At 44.5% G+C, this 24,580-nt stretch overlaps 1 protein-coding gene across 2 annotated transcripts in view; it reads left to right on the top strand.

The window, feature by feature from the left end:
• The first annotated feature begins 808 nt into the window (after positions 1–808).
• ORAI2 (ORAI calcium release-activated calcium modulator 2) overlaps positions 809–24,580 on the top strand; it is a 50,525-nt gene continuing 26,753 nt past the window's right edge. The window contains exon 1 of one of the 2 annotated variants that reach the window (XM_044273507.1): positions 809–951. The gene's annotated coding sequence lies outside the window, so the exon portion shown is untranslated. Of the gene's footprint in view, positions 1,039–24,580 lie in introns of both variants that reach the window. The other variant, XM_044273508.1, reaches the window with a different exon arrangement.

Raw genomic sequence — 24,580 nt, 5'->3', positions numbered from 1 at the left:
GTTATGTATATAATTCCACGTGTTAATTCATAGTTTTGATGCCTTCAGTGTGAATCTACAATTTTCATAGTCATAGTCATGAAAATAAAGAAAACTCTTTGAATGAGAAGGTGTGTCCAAACTTTTGGTCCGTACTGTATATATATCTATGTATCTCATATCCATCTATCTATATATATTTTTTAATTCAACTAATATATCTCTCATCTATCTAGTCTATCATCATCTATAAACACAGTGCGGAATATTTACTGCTTCTAGTTCTCTAACTAACCCAGGATATAAGGGGTTAAGGTCATTGAGCCTGCTGTCACCGTGTAAGCAAATAATGATGCTAGTGGGCTAGTGCCTTTATTCCGCTCTGACACGGTTAATGGCCTGCCTTTATTCCGCTCTGACACGGTTAGGTGACCGCGTACACGCAAACAATATCTTATTACAACAGCCAAAGCAGGGAGGCGACCTGACTAATGGGTCAGCCAGGTAACAGGTAGGAACAATGTGCACAGGATGGATATTTCTAGAATAAAAAACTAAAAGCCCATGCTGGCATCAGCTCTGCAAACCTTATTTCATTCATTGCACATTTCTCAGCAGCAGAGTAGTGATTTTAACTCTTTCCTTTGCAGAGTACACAGACTTGGAGAGAACACAACAGAGACCGAACATACAGACCTGCCCGACTAATCAGAGCAGAGGACACATGAAGACCAGACAGCAGCCAATCCTGACTCGGGTTCCATGCGGTGCAGCAGCCGCACTGTACATCCAGCTGGAGGAGGAGAGGGCTGTGTGTTACTGTCTGCTCACGTGACCTGCTGCATCAGTCCCTGGCATGGCTGGCATGTAGTGATGCTGCAGGGCCTGGACTGGAGAAGAGGAAGCTGCTGGCAACTTGTTATCCACCCCGTCACTGGCTGCTCTGGGCTGATAAGTAATAGGGAGTCTCTGGTAAGTGTGTCTGCTTCTTCCTGCTCTCAGATATGGATCCTTGTTTTAGCTCATAATACCAGTGTAATCAACAGCAAGCAGTTCTAGGTGAGTGATGGCTTGGTAGATTTCTGGTTTACTAACTATATGAACAGTAGCATGGGCAAAGCGCCATAAACATATTTTTTATGCTTTTTTATCAATGTTGGACTGGTTTTCGCAAAATAAGTATGGTGATTTTCTTAAAAAGTCATTGTTAGTCCGGGTGAGTTGTAAATCAGTCTTTTATCTTGTAGATGTGTGATGGTCTTTATGGAAAATCTAAACATTTACAAAGAAGTATAATAGACCCCTAGGATCAGGCAAGGACTGCGGCTGCACAGGGTTCTGTGTGTCTATATCCCCTTGTCTATTTGGATAACACATGTACATAGAGGACTATGGGTGTGTATATAACATATCTAGGGATTACCACCCCTCCCCCTCTAAGAGGCCAGGTCCTGAGATCAAAGGTTGTGGATTGAATGCAATCAGAGAGCTATTATATGGTTATACTTTATTGGGGAACACGTCTACAAATATTGAAATGGGACTGTACGACTGGAAAAAGTACACTGGTATGGGTTTATCTATTATATGTATTTCCATTATGGCTATATGTAGGGGTTATTATCTAAATAGAAGTAATGGTTATAAATAGCCCAAATCAAACTCTCTGATGTTTGAGATGTGTGCACTGGTCAAGCTGAATACCACAGTCTTGGTCCCATCCTCCTCTGTGCCCACATTGCCAAGACAACTGCTGTTTTATAACATGCAAATGAGCCCCTAGGAGCAACGAGGGAGGTGCTGTTGCACCTAATTGCTCCCCAAAGGCTCTGCTCGCTGTCCTTCCTGCCAAACCCCCCCACCGGAAAGACTGACAGGCCACGTAGTGAAAACATATTCATGCCTGGTCCTAACTTCTAACGGGAGCGTGTTCGGCACATGTGCAGTAAAGGGATGGGGACCGCCAGGGAGTTAGGCAGTCTCCATCCATTTGCTGCGCATGTGCTGAACACGCTCCCTCAAAACTTCAGGGCCAGGCATGAATATTGCCTCTGGGAGCAATGAGGTGGAACAGCACCACACTAATCGCTCTTAGGGGCTCGTTTGCATATTATAAAACAGCATTTTTTGGGGGTAATGTGGGCACAGATGAAGATAGTGGCATTCAGCTGATCAGGGCACATCTCAAAGGTCTGCCAGTTTTATTTGGACATATGTGGTGACAGTTGCCCTTTAGCTCAGAATTCTCTAAGTGCACTTTCAGATGGCTGTAACCCAGGTCCATTTTCCCATTGATATTATGGCGGCAATAGCTAGACCTATAGTCTGGCCCCCAAAGTAATTTTATTTACAGCCCGAGGGTACGTAGCATAAAATAAAATAAAAATTCACTATTCACCGGCACGGCTTTTCCAGCAGGACCCTTGTGCAACACTGCAGCCATTAACTGGCCTCAGTGGTGACTCGTCTCCAAGCACCATATGACCAGTGAGGCCAGTGAATGACTGATGGACAGAATGTCACACTTAGTCCACAGGGAACCGGAAGCATAGGGACTGGACCCAACGTGCTGGAATGGAGTGTTGGGGAATAGGTAAGCGGCTTTTTTTCTTTATGCTAATCATTTGGGACCATAAATTGCTTTGGGGGTTGAGCGACCCCTTTAAGCTATTTTACACCAGTTTTCTAGTACAAAAACTTGTCGGCCCCTGTCCCTTGTTAAAATGAAAAGTAAATGGGGCCTATGAGGAGGAGGCCTTTCATGTCAGATTTACCATAAATTACACCAAAAATTGGCAGAAATTATGGTACAAATCTAGCAGGCACAGATTTACTTCTCTGGCACATGGACAGCCAACAGATGCAGCTAATTTATTACATGTGCACCTCTTAATACATTTCCCCTATCTAAGACCAGCACCTATAAATGCCCTGATAAATTCTCCCCCAGATTCATATATGGGATTTCAGTGCTCCAAACAAAAAAAAAACAAAAAAATACCTAGGAGCCATTGGCTACTGAAATGAAAAACTTAGTCACCAAATTTAAATACATATAATTATAATAAAAAAAAGACTTGGAGGAGAAGACGAGACAGTAGTGAGCCAGCTCTACATACAGCATTCTCCCTGACTGAACTAGGAAACATATAGGAGTCTACATCAACACATACCTGTTCCATCCATTGACATCTGTCATGTAGACGTTCTCTTTCCTCTTCTCCTTTGTTTGACCCAGACCTCCATGACAGATCCTTTCAGCCGCATCTAGACTATGCAGAGTTTGTTAAAATTAGATTTCTTAATTTTTCTATAAGACTCCCCACATTTTCAACACAACCTCCCCACCCTGGTTTCCCAACAATGTCATCCTGCTGTCCTCCCAGCCCTTTTCCCACTGTGCTCCCCAATGCCCCTGCTGAAAAAATTGTGGCCTCAGTAAACAGTGTCCCTATGGTGCCTCCAGCAATTATAATGCCCCCTAGAGTGCCCTTCCCCAGTAATAATAATGTCTGCTAAAATGCCCCCAGTAATAATAATAATGAAACCTGTCCCTGTAATAGAAATGCCACTACAGTGCCTCCAACATTAATATCTCCTATTTTACCCTAGGTAAAAATGCCACTATAGTGCCCCCTAAATGTCCCCTATAGTGCCCCTTGTACTAATGGCCATTTACAAAAAAATTCCACTATAGTGCCCCAGGATTAAAATGCCCTCCATTGCATCCAGTAATGCCCCATTAAAAAATGCCCTGGTAATGCCCCCCTATAGGGCCTCGGTATTAAAAGTCCCCAGTGCCACAAGTAATGGCCCTTATACTGTCCCCTGTATTAAAAATTACTCTAGAGTGCCCCAATTATGCTGCTAGTTATGTCTACCACAGTGCACCCCAGTATTAATGTCCCCCACAGTTCTCTTCCAGTAGTAATGTACCCCAAAGTGCCCCTCCAGAAGTAATGTCCCCCCCAAAGCCCCTTTAATAGTAATGTCCCCCACAGTGCCCCTCCAGTAGTAATGTCCCTCACAGCGCCCCCCAGTAGTAACGTCCCTCAAGTAGTAACATCCCCCACAGTGTCCCTGCTGTAGTAATGTCCCCCACAATGCCTCTCCTGTAGTAATGTCCCTCATAGTGCTCCCATTGAGTAATGCCCCAAAGAGCCCCTTCAGCATTTTGTCCCCAATGCCCCCTGCAGCGTTATCCTTCCTGTTAGTAAAGGCCCCCCAAGTTGGCAGTGAAAAAAAAACAACTAATACTCGCCTGTATCCCACGTTCGCCGGTATTTACGATGCAGGTCACAACCTCTTCTGGCCACATCGCTTCATTGTGTCCCAGCGCAGGCAGGCGTGATTATGTCATCACGCATGCGCAGGCCGTGATGACGTCATCACACATGCTTGCGCGGGTTTTTACTACCTCATAGGCTTCAGGCTGGCCTATGAGGGTGATCGGCAGCAGGGCAGAGAACTATCATCTCCTGTTCCCCCGCCGCAGTATTGATCTGCAGAGCTGCAGCGGCGGGTCTAGTCGCATATGGCGACAAGACTAAAAAGTCTTGTCGCTATTTGTAAATTCTAAGTCGCATTGGCGACCATTTTGGTAGCCAACTGAAGCCCTGGGATTTACTACGCAAATTTGCTGCCTTTGTTTCTGTTTTTAAACAGTGCCTTTAGTCATCAGTTGCGTTGCAGAAATTAATTGACAGAACCATCTCATTTGTGATGGACCATGTTTGTGATCTGAGACTGAACTGAAACCTGACACCAGATTACAGAATAGTGGGTTTGCATTTCTGAATTTTAGGACAGGATGCAAAACGGAAGCCTTTAAGAGGCATTCCGTTTTGCTCCATCCTAATATATGTCTATGGCCACAAATATCGGTTTCGTTTTGTTCTGTTATACATAACAGAAAAAATAGTCCTGTCCGGCCAAAGTGTGAAAGAATTATAAAATGATCAAGCAATGATGCAAACAAATGACGTTCACAGATTAAGGAATGGAAGCACAAAATATATTAGAAAGTTTAATAGCTAAGGATAGGACATTAATGTTTTTTTTTTCGTGTAAAAAGTCTGAGAATAAATATGCAATATATTGAAACCAGTGCATCATCACTGAGGTCTTAGTTTGCATTGAAAATCAGGATTGGAAACTGATATGCTGCCGTTTTGAGGGGGTTTTCTTGGATTACTTTGTTTTTAACAGACATGCTTGTGTACAGTGGCGTAACTAGAACTGACTGAGCCTCACAGAAAATTTTTAAAAGGCCCCCCTTCCCAGCGACCCCCTTCTCCCGTGCAATGCTCAGTCCTGCAGCTAGTCAATATTGCTCTCGGTGTATAATGCAATGGAAAACTGAATCAAGCTAGCAAATGAGCCAATATGGACAATTACAATACTGATACAAGGTGGCCGGAAGAGGAGCTGTTGCGCATTGCTTTTCCATGCCCACTCATCCTATAGTGTGCAAGCATGGCCACCACTGCTGGATTGCAGGGTGGATGTAACTGTAGTGCCTGGAGCAGGGATACTTTGAAGTCTAGACATTTGCCCCTGTTTCTCCTATGCAAGGTCACTAACTCCTTACTTTATTTCCCTTTAAAAGGTTAACTTGCATTGACATACTGTTTAATACTGTGTAACTGCATTTTATATCTATGTTGTAATATGTATCCTGTTCATTTGCACTGTGGAAAGGGTTAATGAACACAGTTTTTTGGGACTTTCTAGCTAATAATGAGAAGCTGGTAATTTACCAAAGCTACCATAAGGTTTAAAGAAGAGCCTGTTTTGGAGGGAAAAAGCCAGTGTTTACCACGAAAACCAGACAGACTGACCTTTTGTATGTCTGGTTTAGCTATGTTATTATGTCTGAACACTTGTTTGTCTCTGAAAAGACTGCTGTGTCATTGCCATTGAGTATTACTGAAGGTCTAATGCAAGTCAATGAGAGACCACAATTGTAACTTTGTATTTGTTTGGGTTGTGTTTCTCCACCCCACCCCTTAGCCAGAAACTGTGCATAAGGAGAGCAGTCAGAGCCCCTAGTGTTCTGCAGTTAGGGGACAGTACTTAGCAGAGGATACTCTGCCAGACTACTTAGTGACCAGAAGAAGATGCTGAGACGGGGATACTCTGCCACAGAGCCTTTGGCCAGGGTAACAGGCCTTCTGAGAGAGGTACAGCTAGCTCAGGCTTTTACTTAGCACCAAACCCTTCTGCCAGGCAGGAGACTGGAGAAGCCAGCCCTGTGCCTCACCTGTATTGTTTTGCACCTTAATTCCTCCAGTAAAGAAGCACACTGATTTACTGCAGACCCTGACTCTCTGGACTTATTTCCCATTGGGGTGCACCAGGCTTTACCATCCTCTCCAGAGAGCAGCAACACATGGTGATATCTCGACAGTGTCCAGGGGACCCAGCGTAGCATTGGGGCCACCCCATACCAGGCCACTGCACAAACCCTGGAAATGAGCAGTGTATAAGGTGATGGAAAAAATGAATCAAGGAAATGAGGCAATATGGCCAATCACAATACATTAGTAAGTGCCTTGTATTAACTTGTATCTACATGATAAATGCCACTTGCTAAAGTGAGACAACCCCATTAAGTGTTGTGATTTGTTGTTAAAGTACTGTTTTCCTTGCACTATGTGTCTCAAATGGCTATGTATGGGCAGCAAATAGTTAACTCTGGCAGTCCTAGATAGGTTGCCGGGAGACAGTCTGGATCTGCTGCTCTGTAGAGACTGTCTAGACCAGTGGTTCTCAACCTTTCTAAAGCCGTGACCCCTTAATACAGTTCCTCATGTTGTGGTGACCCCCAACCATAAAAAATTTTTCCTTGCTACCTCATTACAATTCATAACAGTAGCAAAATTAGTTATGTATAGCATAAATACAAAATATTTGTAAACCAAATAAATAACTTTAAAATAAATAATAAACAACAAATACCTCCTAAAAAATAAATCGGTGGTGCTCACAGTACCCCTCCCCAAAAAAAATCAAATAAATCAGCGGTGCTCAGGGTACCCCTCAAATAAATAAATCAGTGGTGCTTCAAGTCCCCCCCCCCCCAAATAAATAAATCAGAAGTGCTCAGGGTCCCCCAAATAAATCAGCGGGGCTTCAGGTCTCCCCAAATAAATTAAGCCTTGCTCAGCCAAATAATTAAAATAAAATTAGCCAGGCTCAATTAAATCATTGGTGGCAGTGGTGCTCAGCGGTGGTGTCATTAACGAAAAAACTTGGACCTCAGCAGACAGGCGGCCCAACTTACCCGTCCAGACGTCAGGCTCCTTCAAGCACAGGCAGTGATAGGACATCACTTTCTGTGCGCGAGGATAAGGGGCCGCTGCCGTTGTGCGGGCGACCCACAATAGGAAGCCTCAGGCGACCCCCCCCGGAAAGGGCCGATCGATCCCCAAAGGGGTCGCGACCCCTAGGTTGAGAACTGCTGGTCTAGCAGGAGACAGCATGTCCTTGTATGGGCTTCTGAAAAGTATGCCCAAAGGCCTCTTTCACACGGGCCTCCTGGATTTGCTCCAGATGCGTCACGTGTGCATTGCGGGAAAACCACGCGAGTACGCACGCAATTGCAGTTCCGATGTTCAGTTTTTTCAGCGTGAGTGCAATGCGTTTTGCACGCGCGTGAGAAAAAATAATGTGGTACCCAGACACGAACGCTAACTTCTTCACTGAAGTTCGGGTTAGGTCAGGGATGGGCAAACTGCGGCTCTCCAGCTGTTGCAAGACTACAAATCCCATCATGCCCTGCTGTAGGCTAATAGCTGTAAGCAGACTGTGCATACTGGGATTTGTAGTTTTACAACAGCTGAACAGCCGCAGTTTGCCCATCCCTGGGTTAGGTGTTCTATTCATTTTATTATTTTCCCTTATAACATGGTTATAAAGGAAAATAATAGCATTCTTAAAGGGGTTCTGCAGTTTGTTTAAACTGATGATCTATCCTCTGGATAGATGACCGGCGGGGGTCCGACACCCGGGACCCCCGCCGATCAGCTGTTTGAGAAGGCAGTGGCGCTCCAGCCTTCTCACTGTTTACCGCTGGCCCAGTGACATCATGACTAGTATCAACTGGCCTGGGCTGGGCTAAGCTCTATTCAAGTGAACGGAGCTTAGCCGCGCCCAGGCCAGTGATACTAGTCGTGACGTCACTGGGCCTGTGGTAAACAGTGAGAAGGCCGCGGTGCTGCTGGAGCGCCGCTGCCTTCTCAAACAGCTGATCGGCGGGGGTCCCAGGTGTCGGACCCCTGCCAGTCAGATGCTGATGATCTATCCAGAGGATAGATCATCAGTTTAAACAAACTGCAGAACCCCTTTAATACAGAATGTTTACTAAAATGTTTCTCGAGGGGTTACAAAAATTAAAGAAAAACTCACCTCATCCACTTGTTCTCGCTGCTGGCATAGTCTTCTTTCAGAACCTGCAAAAGGACCTTTGATGACGTAATCACGCTCACCACGTGGTGATCGCGGTGACGTCAGCTCAGGTCCTGCTGAATGAAGATAGAAGGATCCACATAGTGAGCACGATTATGTCATCAAAGGTCCTTTTGCAGGTCCTGAAAGAAGACTATGCCGGCAGCGCAAACGAGTGGATGAGGTGAGTTCATAATTTATTTATTTTTAACTCTCCAGCAACATTTTAGTAAGCATTCTGTATTAAGAATGCTATTTTCCTGTATAACCATGTTATAAGGGAAAATAATATAGTAAATTGACTTTTATCAATTTACTAACATCGTCTCCTAGCGACCATGCGTGAAAATCGCATTGCATCCGCACTTGCTTGCGATTTTCACGCATCCCCATTTATTTCTATGGGCCCTGCATTGCATGAAAAACGCTGAATATAGAACATTCTGCAATTTTCACGCAGCGCACAAGTGAAAATCGCTGTGCGTTGCGTGAAAATCGACGCTCATCTGCACAGCCCCATTGAAGTGAATGGGTCTGGATTCAGTGCGGGTGCAATGCGTTCACCTCACCCATTGCACCCGCATGGAATTCTCACCCGTGTGAAAGGGGCCAAAGAGAAGCTTGTTCCAGGGAATCTTCACCCGTGAGGCTGAAACTGCCATAGAACAATCTAATTGAAAGACTATCTGTAATGCTGCAGAACGCCAAGCAACTAGGCAAAGATCTTAAAAAAACGTGGATTTATTGAAATCACAGCAGTAAAGTCCAAGCCAGAAATCATACAGAAATAACATAGTCCAAATAATAACCTCTGTGGGAAAACTTCAGAGAAAAGCCAGACCAGGCTAAAGTTCATACAGAAGAGTCCGTGAAACCAAATACCTAAGGATGAGACGGTAAAGTAGCCAAGGTCCGATCAGAGGCCGCACACGGTGCAACTGTAGAGTAGAGACGAGGTTTCCAGAGGCATTCACTAGATGGAGACACACTTAGTGAATCTGAACCAGCATACTCCCAGGTTGTAGAGACAACAGTGAGCACTGGTCAGCCAGGGAGATCACCTTTTAAACACCTGCTGGCCCAATCACAGAGTGCTGCTTGTCAGAACCTCATAGGTCATGCGATGATCCTACTCATTAGCACCTGTGCAGCAGATACCTAATCAACTTTGAATTTGTGCACAGATGCTTTACCTGCCAGTGGCCGACGTAGCGCATAAGATGCACGTACACTCGGCCGCGCATTCCTTTGCGAATCACCCTTCGGGCGTGCACGCGGACGCCCAACAGACTCGGCACGGGCATGGGATTGTGCCAGCATGGACACCGGAACGGAACCTGCAGGAGACACCGGAGGCAGGACCGGCCGCGACGTATTGCCATCAGCCCGGCAATTCTGCCTCAGAGATCCCCGTGGCCATCCCCTCCAGCGCAGAATCCCTTACACTACCCTTGAGAGAAAGAGAACAGACATTCACAGAAAATTGACAACCATTTTAATGCTGTGCTGGAAAGTCAGAATGATACCACAAGTTTATGGCAAGAAGACTTTACTGCTGTAGAAAAGGTATATTGCTACGCCACCCACTATTGTTTGAGAAGAACTGGCCATTCGATCTAAGATCTGCATCCCGCAGCCTGGGAACTGCAGAAAGTAGTAATAAGAACAGGATTGCAAGCATGTAATAATTTGGCAAGATTGCAACTGCCTATACATAACTGTTGGGAAAAGCCTACTCTGTAATACTGTAATCTATACTGTGCCTATTGCTACTATATGTACTGCAACTCCTATCATCTATCCAGTAAAGAGAGACTTTGTTTATTGTTACCAAACGGGCCTGGTCATTGACTCCAGCATCATTCGCTGGCCCCTACCTGCGCCTGACCTCCTGCCTTGGCATCCATCTACTTAACATCAAGGGCACCTCAGCTACTGCCAGGGGGTGCCCCCGAGGGAAGAAAGGTTGCACCCTACATTTACTGCATGGCTCTAGGAAACGAAGAAGTGAGGAGAGCCACTGTGACCCACCACCACTGCTTTCAGTGCCACAACTACCACTCTCCTCTTCCTGGCTCTCCCCCTCGCTGCACTAGGAATAATATTGGTTCTTTATACTGTATGCCCTTTATCTTGAGTTGTAATTTATTGCTAATGGTACAAGCAGTGTCATCAAATAATAACAAGAGTTAACATGGTGGCCGCTATATCTTTATGTTGACTAGCACCTCAGACGGCACTGCGCATGCACTAGTTTCTAATGCCATATGTACATACTGTATGTAGTGTTAGTGAAGGGAGGCCACTGAGGGGTGGGATTAGTCACATGGACTCCATGAGCAGCCATTTTTCTCTGGAGCGCCATGCTGTACGTAAGAGGTGATGCTGTATACAAAAAGTTAAGCAATTTAAACCATCAGTGCCAATGCTTTCATAGTCACAGATCGTTAACTGCCTTTATGTGCTGTTCCCAGCACATGTGTAGAAATAAAGATATAGTGGCCAACCCCTTCAAGTGCTGAGAGTTGCCCTCCATTCTCATTTAAAGGGCTTTTCTGCGATTGTGTAGTTCTGGAACCCATTTCCAGTGCCGGAGATACTACCACGCTGATTGGCGTCGGACCCCTGCCTACCTGATATTCATAACCTGTCCTAAGGATAGGCCAATAATATCAATGTCCTGGAAAACCCCTTTAATCCTGTATCTAATATATAAAGCTGAGTGTATGTACTGTATGTATGTATGTCCACTAAAGGAATCCACACCGTCGCATTTACAGTCACTAAACTTGGCACACAGGTACATCAGGTGTCCGGGAAGGTTTTAGACCGGGTCTCAGCTCTCTAGCACATACAGTTCCTGAGATATTTCCAATAAATGCATTAGACAATAGAAGCCTAGTCACATGGCCCTTATCAGCCAATAGAAGCTCAACAACAACCCAGCCATTTTTCTTCACTGCTGTAGGTCAGCTTTAAAGGGGCAGGGGGCTGTGGATGACACTGTTAAAGTAGCAGAGTGCTGTGGACGTCACAGTTAAGGGGGCAGGTAGGGTGGCCATTCAGGCCACCCTCAAAAGACAGACTTAAAACCCCTTCCACCAGACCTGCTAAACCACTCCCCTGACCCAGTTAGGCCACACCTCCTCCCACTCCGCAGCCGACGGATTGAAAAAATGAAGGTAAAAATACACTCGCGCTGTTCAAAAGGACATCCCTGTGTCGGCCCAGGCCCTGCGCCAGACAGAGGACAGGGAGTCTGAAAGCCAGACTGTCTGGCCTTAAACCGGACCTCTGGCCCCCCCTGGGGAAGGCTGCTGTGGAGGTCTCAGTTTAAGGGACGGTTCCCTATGGAGGTCAGTGCTAAGGAGCAGATTGCAGTAGAGGTCACTGTTAAGCGGACGGGGTGTTGTGGAAATTACTGTTAAGGAGATGGGATACTGTGGAGGTGACTAATAAAGCGGCGGGCGCTGTGGAGGTCACCGTTAAAAGGGCGGGCTGCTGAGGAGGTCACTGTTAAGGGTACGGGATGCTGTGAAGGTCACTGTTAAAGGGGCAGGATGCTGTGAAGGTCTCTGTTAAATGGGAGGGCACTGTGGAGGTCTCTGTTAAGGGGGCAAGTAACGGTGGAGGTCACAGTTAAGGGGATAATGCACTATAGAGGTCAGTGTTAAGGGGCGGGGGTCTGTAGAGGTCACTGTTAAGGGTGCCGGGTGTTGTGGAGCTAACATTTTAAGGGAACGGAGCTCTGTGGAGGTCACTGTTAAGGGGGTGGGTTATTGTGGAAATCACTGTTAACGAGACGGAGTACTGTGGAGGTCACTAATAAAAGGGCAGGCCGCTGTGGAGGTCACAGTTAAAAGGGCGGGTGCTGTAGATGTCACTGTTATAGTGGATACTTGAAAAGAAAAAATGTATATCGTGGCTCACCCGTATCTGATGTATGATAATGGTGCTCTATTTTATGGGTGGTTCACCCGTCCACCCAGAACAATGGTTGGAATTAGGCAATAAATAAAATGAGCACTCACCACCTGGTATACTGTCAATAGTTTATCTCTACAAATTTTTGTTAAAATTATATTAATAACATATATATTAAAACATATTTGCACAAATGTTGGTAAATATATCTGATGGATATAACTGATGATTCTAGCTATTATCTAGAGTTATTCAATCTCGCTGATCTCTTAATGTCTGGAATGTCTAATACATTATCAAAATATATAAGAAAATTGTGTGCGGATAGCAAAAGGTCAAAATATCAAAAGATAATTCCAAAAAGTGTCCATAGTGTGAATGAACTAGTTAGATAAGTTCCAAAAATTAGTGTCAAGGTAAAAATGCTGAAACAAAGTGTCAAAGTATTGTTCAATGTGATGAGAATCCTCGTGCGGTAAAGATATCCGGACAAGCAGATTGAAAACTTAGGATAGATCTGTTAATCTCCCAATATCTGTCAGTATTTCCAATATTGGCAATCAATATAATATGGAGGTTGAATATTAGTAGTTGGGGTTAGGTATTAGTATATAGGGATTGCGTCTGGGGCGTCCCCCTGATGCTCCCCCTCTTGCCTTCCCCTGCGTGATGTTCACTGCTCTTGGGTGGTCGGCTTCGGTACGGCTCGCTGTATATCACCGCTGGATATGGTGAAGACGATGTTTGCTTTCAGCGTTGTTTGTTAATCTCGTGGCCTTCCTCTGACGTCATCAAACCTCGTCTGGTTTGCGTGTGCACACGCAAACCAGACGAGGTTTGATGACGTCAGAGGAAGGCCACGAGATTAACAAACAACGCTGAAAGCAAACATCGTCTTCACCATATCCAGCGGTGATATACAGCGAGCCGTACCGAAGCCGACCACCCAAGAGCAGTGAACATCACGCAGGGGAAGGCAAGAGGGGGAGCATCAGGGGGACGCCCCAGACGCAATCCCTATATACTAATACCTAACCCCAACTACTAATATTCAACCTCCATATTATATTGATTGCCAATATTGGAAATACTGACAGATATTGGGAGATTAACAGATCTATCCTAAGTTTTCAATCTGCTTGTCCGGATATCTTTACCGCACGAGGATTCTCATCACATTGAACAATACTTTGACACTTTGTTTCAGCATTTTTACCATGACACTAATTTTTGGAACTTATCTAACTAGTTCATTCACACTATGGACACTTTTTGGAATTATCTTTTGATATTTTGACCTTTTGCTATCCGCACACAATTTTCTTATATATTTTGATAATGTATTAGACATTCCAGACATTAAGAGATCAGCGAGATTGAATAACTCTAGATAATAGCTAGAATCATCAGTTATATCCATCAGATATATTTACCAACATTTGTGCAAATATGTTTTAATATATATGTTATTAATATAATTTTAACAAAATTTTGTAGAGATAAACTATTGACAGTATACCAGGTGGTGAGTGCTCATTTTATTTATTGCCTTATAGTGGATACTGTCTATCTTTTAACGACACACACAGACATTAAATTAAATAGATGAAATATACCCGTGCAAAGCCGGGTCCTTCTGCTAGTCTAAATATAAAATGAATGTTTAAGTAATCTGGCATGGGAAAGGGGCTCATCCGGTGCAGCTAATCTCCTGATCACAGGCCACGCTATGATGTATATCTGCTCTTTACGTTATTTTACTGTCATGGGAAGGCTCTTTGTGCTTGTCATATTAATACAGTGTCCCCCCAGTCCATCTGGACCCTCGCTCTCTCTGGCAGGGGAGGATCACTTATTAATAGCACTAAATAGTTTGTTAAACTTAGGAAAATGTTTTTCTTTTTTAACTCTATGTTGACTGGACATCTTTTACACCCTCTTTTTGGACTGGGCTACAATTCGGTTGTCTATTGCAATCTTTTATGCTGGTGTAGATTGTCTTTGGGCAGAACAGTTTACAGGATGATAAAGGTACATATCCCCCCCTCCCCCCTTCAGAAAGAACACTTTACAATCTCAGTTCTTTCAGTGCCCTCAGATTTAAAATTCTTCATCTAAAACTTGTTGACTGTCAGATGTTAATTGAAAATTAACAACCCATATGGTGGCAAAATGGCTGCTGCAACAAAATAGAAAAATGGTGACATCTTTGTGCATAAAAATATATATTATTGAATTTTACCTGTGACTCACCCTTCTAATGTATTGTTAGCATATGTCTCCGTCTGGCAGATTGCCTGCAGATTCTACGATGGAAATTTTAGTCTATGTGACCGTCTATGTGGTGGATTTTTCCCATGGATTTTGGTGCATTTTCTGCACCAAAATCCATTCAGAATCTATAGTTTTTTTTCCCCCTGCACTTTGAGTGACAATCTGTGTCGTGGGAAAAAGAATCTCACACACTTTGTGGCTTCTGTGTGGAAATCCCCATTGAAATCAATTGGAGGATTAAAAACCACATCCAAATTTGCATGGAAATCCGCACCAATAACTGCTTAAAATCTGCCATGCACTCTACAGCAGAGACCACCTCGCTTTATGCCGAGGTTGTTATCTTTGCATGCTGTGGTCCCGCTCACGGCTTAGGTCCATTGAATGGAGGTAAGCCGCGAATTGACAGCTGCCGCAGTTTCAAGCAGTGGCTATCCGCACACGGATCCAAGAAGGGACATTTCCCCTCTGGTCGCGACTTTAAACCTCGGGACTGCAAACTGCAGCACTGCTTCCCATTGATGGAAGGTAGACTGCACGCGGCTGCCAGCAGAGTTTTGGAGCAGTGTTCTCCCATGTGAACAGACCCTTAGGACATGGCTATATAGGGTGGATTATGCTGAATATTTGTTGCAGATTGTTATGCAGTTTTGCTGTGGATTTGACACTGCAGATTTTCTGCATTGTGGATGGACATGAGTGTTTTAATTAGTCTCCTCTGTGAGATTTTGGTCTAATCATGTTGGAACAATACAATTTAAACAAGAGAGAACTGCTTAAAGGAGTTGTCTGGTGTGATATATTTTTTTTAGAAAAGGGGCAAAATGGGTTAATCCCCTGCTACATCTGTTGCAGTGCTTACTAGGTGGCCACTTGTCTCAACACACAGGAAATGCCTACTCAGCCAATCACTGGGCAGAGCAGTGACCCGTCTCAGTCGGTGATTAGTAATTCTAGTACAACCCTACATCTTTGATGCAAACTTGATACTAAATGTCTGGCTTAATGTCTCAATCGGGCTAGGGGTTTATGAATAAAACTACAATGATCCCTCAAGATACAATGGCCTCAGGATACAATATTTCCAGCACACAATGGTCTTTTCTGACCCATCGTAAGTTAAAACCAGACTCAACATACAATGCCTCAGACTCAGACCCAACCAATCAAGGCCACCTCTCTGGTAAATAGCCGGATTAGCAGCTATTCCTGACTGTTATATGTAAGGACTTGTTTTATCAGTCTTAGTTATCTGCTTATTTTTTTTTTCTTTCCTTTTCTCTTATCTTGGATGATATTTTGGAACTTTGGAACCGATTACTCAAGTTACAATGGTTTCCACATACAGCGTACAGGTTGTCCTGGAACCAATTAATATTGTAACTTAAAGGGTTTCTACCACCTCATTTGGACCTAATTAGCTGTCAGACACTAGCGATCTGCTAGTGTCTGCTCTACCTAACCATGCAATTCTAAGACCTTTGTGTGCAGCCCTTACACTAAAAAACAAACTTTTATTGCTATGCAAATGAGCCTCTAGGTGCTATGGGGGCGTCTTTTCAGCACCTAGAGGCTCCGTCTACTCACCCTGCATTTCGCCCCGATCGTCCGTCAAGCCCGCCCATCTCCTTTAGATTGCCAGCCTCCATCTCATCGATCGGCTGAATTCTCGCGCCTGCGCCGTGTGCGTCTGTATTCAGCGCAGGCGCAGACTGTCTGAACGCTCCATGCGCCGGCATCTCCACTGCACCTGCGCCATCTGTTCCTCAGAGCACTCTGACGTAATCGGCGCAGGCGCAGTGGAGATGCCAGCGCAGGGAGCGTTCAGACAGTCACTGCGCCTGCGCTGAATACAGACGCACACGGGCCACGGCGCAGGCGTGAGAATTCGGCCGATGGATAAGATGGAGGCTGGCAAGCTAAAGGAGATGGGCGGGCTTGACGGACGAGTGGGGCGGAATACAGGGTGAGTAGACGGAGCCTCTAGGTGCTGAAAAGACGCCCCCATAGCACCTAGAGGCTCATTTGCATAGCAATAAAAGTTTTTTTTTTGTGTAACGGCTGCACACAAAGGTTTTAGAATAGCATGGTTAGGTAGAGCAGACACTAGCAGATCGCTAGTGTCTGACAGCTAATTAGGTCCAAATGAGGTGGTAGAAACCCTTTAAGGGACCACTGCAAATCATTTGTTTCATCTATGGGACCCCTATTCTTGTGACCCTATTATTTTAGCAGGGGTTTTTTCTTCAAGGCTGTATTGTTTGAACACAATAAAAGGGGTATTCCAATCACAGACTTATATGCCAGATGGATAGTATATGCTATGGGTGTCTGTTGGACCCACGCCTATGCCGATAATGGTGGTCCTCCAACACCTATCCTGCCTAAGGAAAAGTGCTCTTGCATCATCTAGGCATAGCTATCTTTATTCACTTCTATGGGGCAGCTGAGAACACTTGCGCTGTTGTTTTTCTCCACACAAATGCTGGTCCCAGAGGTGGAACCTGCACCTATCGGACATCTACGGCTGATTCTGTGTATATGCCATAAATATCGGTGATGTGAATACCTCTTGAAGCTATGAATCATAAAGACTACTGCAGGGGCATAGGAGGGGTGGGGCAGCCGGGGCATGTGCCCCGGGCACAGAGGTTGGGGGGGGCACACTCGGGCAGTTAATTTACATAGTGAAGTCCTCTCCCTGCTTCATTGTTCCATTGATCGCCTGCGCTCCTCTTCAGCCACAAGGAGCGCACAATTAATTTCTTTAATTGAGCTGGAGAGGGCACTAGGGCCCAAAGGAGGGCACAAGGAGGACATAACCACAGTGAAGGGGTACAAGGAGGACATAACTACTGTGAAGGGGCACAAGGAGGATATAACTACTGTGAAGGGGCACAAAAGTGGGCATATCTACTGTGAAGGGGTGAAAAGGTGGTAATAACTATTGTGAAAGGGCACAAAGGTGGGTATAACTACTGTGCTTTAAATATATTTTATTCGTTACGGTACAAAAAATTAATGTCAATGTTACATTTCTGGTATTATAAAATCCATAAGTCCATCAATTCTACTTTGTGAACATGATTAACAATAATTTCATATAGGTGTCCATAGTTGTGTAAATATAAAAAATCAAATGGAGATCTCACATACTGGGGGAAAAGCAGGGTCCACCCGGCATCCGGAGCTTAATCAACGGATACACGAAACCTCTCTTTTAAAGTAATGTGATCTATAAGAGGCAGGGATCAGAGACCCGCAACCCAGACGGTCTCCAGGCAGCAAGCGCGCACCACGTGCGCCCACTTCCGAGCATGGGTGAACACACTCGGCAGGATTAACAATCATGTGACCAGTCACCTAAAACACACATAGACCATGCGTGCCGGGCATACAGCGATCTTTGATCACAGACCTTTCGTAAAGCAAGAGAGGGGGTCCAGCAGTCTTCTATCACAATGGTGGAAAAACCACTCGCATGTTTTACTGCCTCATCCCCATATAATTAGGAGTTAAATATTGATGCCCTACATAGCCGTGCCTCACATGTACTCGAATTAGTGTCTCATATGCCAGAAGACTCGGGTATAACTACTGTGAAGGAGCAAAGAGATGGGCATAACTACTGTGAAGGGGCAAAAAGGTGAGCATAACTACTATGAAAAGGCAAAAAGGACATTACTACTGTAAAGGGAAACCAAAGTGGGCACACCTACTGTGAAGGGGCAAAAAGGTGGGAATAACTATTGTGAAAGAGCACAAAGGTGGGCATAACTACTATGAATGGGGCAAAAAGGTGGACATAACTACTGGGAAGTGGCACAAAGATAAGCATAACTGCTGCAAAGAAGCCACAAGGAGGACATAAGTACCGTGAAGGGGGCAAAACATGGGTTAACTACTGTGAAGGGGCACAAAGGTGGGCATAACTACCGTGAAGGGGCACGAAGGTGAGCATAAATACTATAAGGGGACATCATTTGGGCAAAACTGCAGTGATGGGACACAATGTGGGCATTTCTGCTGTAAAGGAGACACAATGTGGTCATTAGTACTGTTATACATTGTGATAGCTAGGTCTTACAGGGCCAGCACAGCGTCCCATGCTGGGGATTTCACAAGGGCAGTCACCATCCCTTCCTTATGTGATTATTCTTTTGGATCTGTCACCACAGGGACCTTGTTCCGGTGCCAGCGACACCCTGGATGAGGTAGGACCAGTTGGTTCTTTCATTTATTGCAAGGTGTATTGGTACTGCCGTATACCCTATGATAGATTTTATTAGGTAAGTGGGACTGGGTGAGTATAGTTATGCACTGGGGGGAGTTAGAGGATTGACTTGCTGTGCTGCTAAACGTATTCACCTTTATGGGTTTGGATGCTGAATCCTTGCCCGGGTGCTGGAAAGCCTAGCTACACCTCTGACTCCTGATATACCCAAGTCAGTGGTCCAATATGTCAGTTCAGAAACTGGTTTAAAGGGGTTGTCCAGGATTTTGATACTGATGAGCTACTCTCCCCTCATGATAGGCCATCAATATCAGAATGATGGCAGGTCAACACCCTGCTGATCAGCTGTTACCTTGTAGCTCCAGAGCTGTAAGTTAGCGTCAGAACAACACAGGTCCTTCTACTGTGTCGTGGACATGGATCTCCATGGAATTAAATGGAAGCAGCACTGCAGTTACCAGCTCCATCCACTACACAGTGGGCATTGCTGTGCAGAGCTGACTGGCAGGAGTGCAGGGTCTTGGATAGGATAGTCCATCAATACTTGACCCTGGACAACCCCCTTAAAAGTCAGGCAGTAGTTTGTGTTTAGGGGTAATGTTCCAGGTTCTTCATTCTTTCTCTCTGGTTAGCACGCTCCTGTGTAAGACCTGGCCCTGCTTATTAGTAAGGAGAATGAAGATGGAATGCGTTTTGAAGAAACATTTGGAAATACAAATCCTCGCTGCTAAATGCTTTGTGTTTGTGTATTGGCAGCCAAGTGCGAAAACTATTTATGATAATATGGTATGACGGCGCTGAAGAGTTTACTTTGTTTATTGTGATTTCTGCTCCCAGTAATAATATTACTTCCACTTTGCAAATGCTGTCCAAAAAACGGCATATAAAATCACAGTCATTTGGCTGTTTGTGTTAAAAGTCCAATCCTTTTTTTGTACATGTAACGTATACAGTCATGTGAAAAAATTAGGACACCCTTTGAAAGCATGTGGTTTTTTGTAACATTTTTAATAAAAGGTTATTTCATCTCCGTTTCAACAATACAGAGAGATTAAAGTAATCCAACTAAACAAAGAAAACTGAAGAAAAGTCTTTTCAAGATCTTCTGTAAATGTCATTCTACAAAAATGCCTATTCTAACTGAGGAAAAAGATAGGACACCCTTGCCCCTAATAGCGAGTGTTACCTCCTTTGGCTGAAATAACTGCAGTGAGACGGTTCTTGTAGCCATCTACCAGTCTTCGACATCGGTCTGAGGAAATTTTACCCCACTCCTCAATGCAGAACTTTTTCAGCTGTGAAATGTTTGAGGGGTTTCTTGCACGTACAGCCCTTTTCAAGTCACCCCACAGCATCTCAATGGGATTCAAATCTGGACTTTGACTTGGCCATTCCAGGACTCTCCATTTCTTCTTTTTCAGCCAATCTTTGGTTGATTTACTAGTATGTTTTGGGTCATTGTCATGTTGCATGGTCCAGTTCCGCTTCAGCTTTAATTTTCTAACTGATGGTCTCACATGTTCTTCAAGCACCTTCTGATACACAGTAGAATTCATCGTGGATTCTATGATGGTGAGCTGACCAGGTCCTGCTGCAGCAAAGCAGCCCCAAACCATGACACTTCCACCTCCATGCTTCACAGTTGGTATGAGGTTCTTTTCTTGGAATGCTGTGTTTGGTTTACGCCAAACATGTCCTCTGCTGTTGTGTCCAAATAATTCAATTTTGGACTCATCTGTCCAAAGAACATTATTCTAGAAGTCCTGGTCTTTGTCAACTTTATCTCTGGCAAATGTCAGTCTGGCCTCGATGTTTCTCTTGGAAAGCAAAGGTTTCCTCCTTGCACACCTCCCATGCAAGTTAAACTTGTACAGTCTCTTTCTGATTGTAGAGGCATGTACTTCTACATCAACAGTAGCCAGAGCCTGCTGTAGTTCTCGAGATGACACTTTAGGGTTTTTGGAGACCTCTTTTAGCATCTTGCGGTCTGCTCTTGGGGTGAACTTGCTGGGGCGACCAGTCCTGGGCATGTTGGCAGTTGTTTTGAAAGCCCTCCACTTGTAGACTATCTTCCGGACAGTGGAATGGCTGATTTCAAAATCTTTTGAGATCTTTTTAAATCCCTTCCCAGACTCATAGGCTGCTACAATCTTTTTTCTGAAGTCCTCTGACAGCTCTTTTGCTCTCACCATGGTGCTCACTCTCACTTCAACAGTCAGGAGCACACCAAACTAAATGTCTGAGGTTTAAATAGGGCAAGCCTCATTCAACATGCAGAGTAACGATCTACTAATTATGTGCACCTGGTGTGATATACCTGTGTGAGATCTGAGCCAATTTAAGAGGGAATACATGTGAGGGTGTCCTATCTTTTTCCTCAGTTAGAATAGGCATTTTTGTAGAATGACATTTACAGAAGATCTTGAAAAGACTTTTCTTCAGTTTTCTTTGTTTAGTTGGATTACTTTAATCTCTCTGTATTGTTGAAACGGAGATGAAATAACCTTTTATTAAAAATGTTACAAAAAACCACATGCTTTCAAAGGGTGTCCTAATTTTTTCACATGACTGTATACTTAAAAATATGTGTGAGAGATTGTATGGATACAGTACATAGATACTACTGAACTGACTAACACTGATTATCTCATGGCAATGGCAACTGTCAAGGAGTGGGATAAGTTAGAAAGCAAGTGAACGATCAGTCCTTGATATTGATGAGTTAGAATCCGGAGAAATGGGAAAGCTTAAAGAGAACCTGTCATCAACTTTATGCTGCCCATACTAACGACAGAATAAAGTAGAGACAGGCGAGTTGATTTCAGCGGTCTGTAAGTGGTTGCCAAGAACCAACATCACAATCATTGCAGACTGGGCCTGGAAAAGAGTCCCGGCCACCTGAGAAGAGTCCTGGTTATTCATGAAGTCCTGCTCTCCTGCCCACCTGCTGATGATTGATAGGCTTCTACCTAGTTTTCTCCCTTTCTCTCTAGGAGAGAACTGCCAGTCATCAGCAGATGGTCCGGAGAGCAGGAGATTACTAATAACCAGGATTTTTCTCAGGTAGATTTGACTCTTTTCAAGGCCTGGGCTGCAATGATTGTGATGCTGGTTCTAAGCAACCACTTACTTTTAGCTCATGAGTGACACACCGCTGAAATCAGCATTTCTGTCACTAACTTATGCTGCCCTCAGTGAGGTCAGCATAAAGTTGATGACAGGTTTCGTTTAACCTCTTAAGGACACAGGGCGTACAGGTACGCCCTGATGTCCTGGTACGCGGCAGGCGATGATAGGAACAAGGTGCCTGCTTAAATCGTTGAGCAGACACCTTGGGTCAATGCCGAGGGGGGCCCTGTGACCCCCCCCCCCCGTATCGGCGATCGTGGCGGATTAACCCCTTCTATGCCGCTACCGTGGAATATTTGGTATTGTCGCGTCCGTGACAACCTGCTCTATAAAAAAATACCACATGATCTAACCCGTCAGATGAATGTTGTAAATAACAAAAAATAAAAACTGTGCCAAAACAGCTGTTTCTTGTTACCTTGCCTCACAAAAAGTGTGATATAGAGCAACCAAAAATCATATGTACCCTAAAATAGTACCAACAAAATTGCCACCCGATCCCGTAGTTTCCAAAATGGGGTCACTTTTTTGGAGTTTCTACTCTAGGGGTGCATCAGGGGGGCTTCAAATGGGACATGGTGTCAAAAAACCAGTCCAGCAAAATCTGCCTTACAAAAACCATATGGCATTCCTTTCCTTCTGCTCCCTGCCGTGTGCCCGTACAGCAGTTTACGACCACATATGGGGTGTTTTTGTAAACTACAGAATCAGGGCCATAAATATTGAGTTTTGTTTGGCTGTTAACCTATGCTTTGTAACTGGAAAAAATGGATTCAAATCTGCCCAAAAAGTGAAATTTTGAAATGTTATCTCTACTTTCCATTAATTCTTGTGGAACACCTAAAGGGATAACAAAGTTTGTAAAATCAGTTTTGAATACCTTGAGGGGTGTAGTTTGTAAAATGGGGTGGTTTCTATTATGTAAGCCTCACAAAGTGACTTCAGACCTGAACTGGTCCTGAAAAAGTGGGTTTTCGAGGTGCGAGGCTGGAACGGCTCCAAATCGAGCTGAGAGGCCACTGCAGTTCCACACGTAACAAGCTTTTTCTGAAGAACCAACATGTTTCCACATATGTTCACATTTCAATGTAGGCACAGTTCTTAAATGGTCTTAATACATTCCAGGTTGCATCAGTAAGTTTGTCTCCGGGTACCATATCCAGATGCACTTTCTTATATGTCAGGCTATGATATGCTTGACACCAGCCAGGGGTGCAATGCTCACAAACTTTTTCTACAATGCCCACTGCAGGGTGCAGATTCTAAGACAGAAACTTAATCTGTCCCTCTGGAATGACTAGGAGCATGAGGCTGTTGAAACCCAGCCAAGGGTGTGCAGGGGGCCTTACCTTCACATTCTGTTCCCTTGCATCCACAGGTTTCACTTCTCAACCTTGCAACCAACGTGGGGGATTTATCAAACTGGTGTAAAGTAGAACTGGCTTAGTTGCCCATAGCAACGAATCAGACTCCACCTTTATTTTTCCAATGGAGCTGTGAAAAATGAAAGGTGGAATCTGATTGGTTGCTGTGGGCAACTAAGCCAGTTCTACTCTACACCAGTTTGATAAATCTCCCCCAATATTATTTTTTCTCACTCAGTCTGGTAAGTTCCTTGTAGTTCCTGTCTTGACACTAAAATCTGACTGTAGATGCTCATAGGACTTAGGTTCCTGCAGGCAGCTCACAGTGTCTCATCCACAGACCGAGAAGGAGCCAAACCCTTCCTGATTATTTTAAATTTAAGGATAATTATAGATTTTTCTTGATTACATTTTTAGTTTTTTTGTTTCCTGGCGATAACTTTTATTTTTCTGTGACTGATAACAGATATCAACAGATGGTAATCACGACTTGGGAACGTCTTTGAAGAATTAGGGTGTAAAGGGTCTTCTTAGCAAAGAAGACTCCAGTCTCCAGTCTGCAGAAGACGTCTGTGTGTAACATCCACCTCCTGTCACTACCTCAGTCCCTGATAATGGACATGTGGTCCTAACTATCGCTGCCCATCCCCCGCCCATCAGACTTGTTACACCCAGGGATCCTTAGTGCTCAGTATAAGGGCTCATGCACTCGACCGTCTGTATTTTGTGGTCCGAAAAAAAAACTGATCCGAAAAAAATATGGATGATGTCCGTGTGCATTCCGGATTTTGCGGAGCGGAACAGCTGGCCCCTAATAGAACTGTCCTATCCTTGTCCGGACAATGATAGGAAATGTTCTATTTTTTTTGCGGAACGGAAATATGGACATACAGAAATGGAATGCACACTGAGTAACTTCCTTTTCTTTTGCGGACCCATTAAAATGAATAATTCCGCATATGGTCCGCCAAAAATTAAAGAGGAACGGACACGGAAAGCAAATACGTTTGTGTGCATGAGCCCTAGGGAGTCCTTCACAGGGCTGTTGTTCGGTCGGTATGTGCATTGGGGGCTGCAGTTTACGGTACCCAATGCACGGGCACCATCTGTGCAGCTGTCGCGATGGATCCGGACCCATTCAGGTTGAATGGGTCAGTGATCCGTCCACACTGCAAAAAATAGAACATCAGCCTTCCCGGATTGCTGACCCATTCAAGTAATGTGGGGT

Source organism: Bufo gargarizans, unplaced genomic scaffold, assembly GCF_014858855.1.
Source record: "Bufo gargarizans isolate SCDJY-AF-19 unplaced genomic scaffold, ASM1485885v1 fragScaff_scaffold_703_pilon:::fragment_2:::debris, whole genome shotgun sequence".
NCBI lineage: Eukaryota > Metazoa > Chordata > Amphibia > Anura > Bufonidae > Bufo > Bufo gargarizans.
The sequence above is the reverse complement of the archived record's forward strand: the minus strand, read 5'-3'. Positions and strand labels throughout refer to the sequence as shown.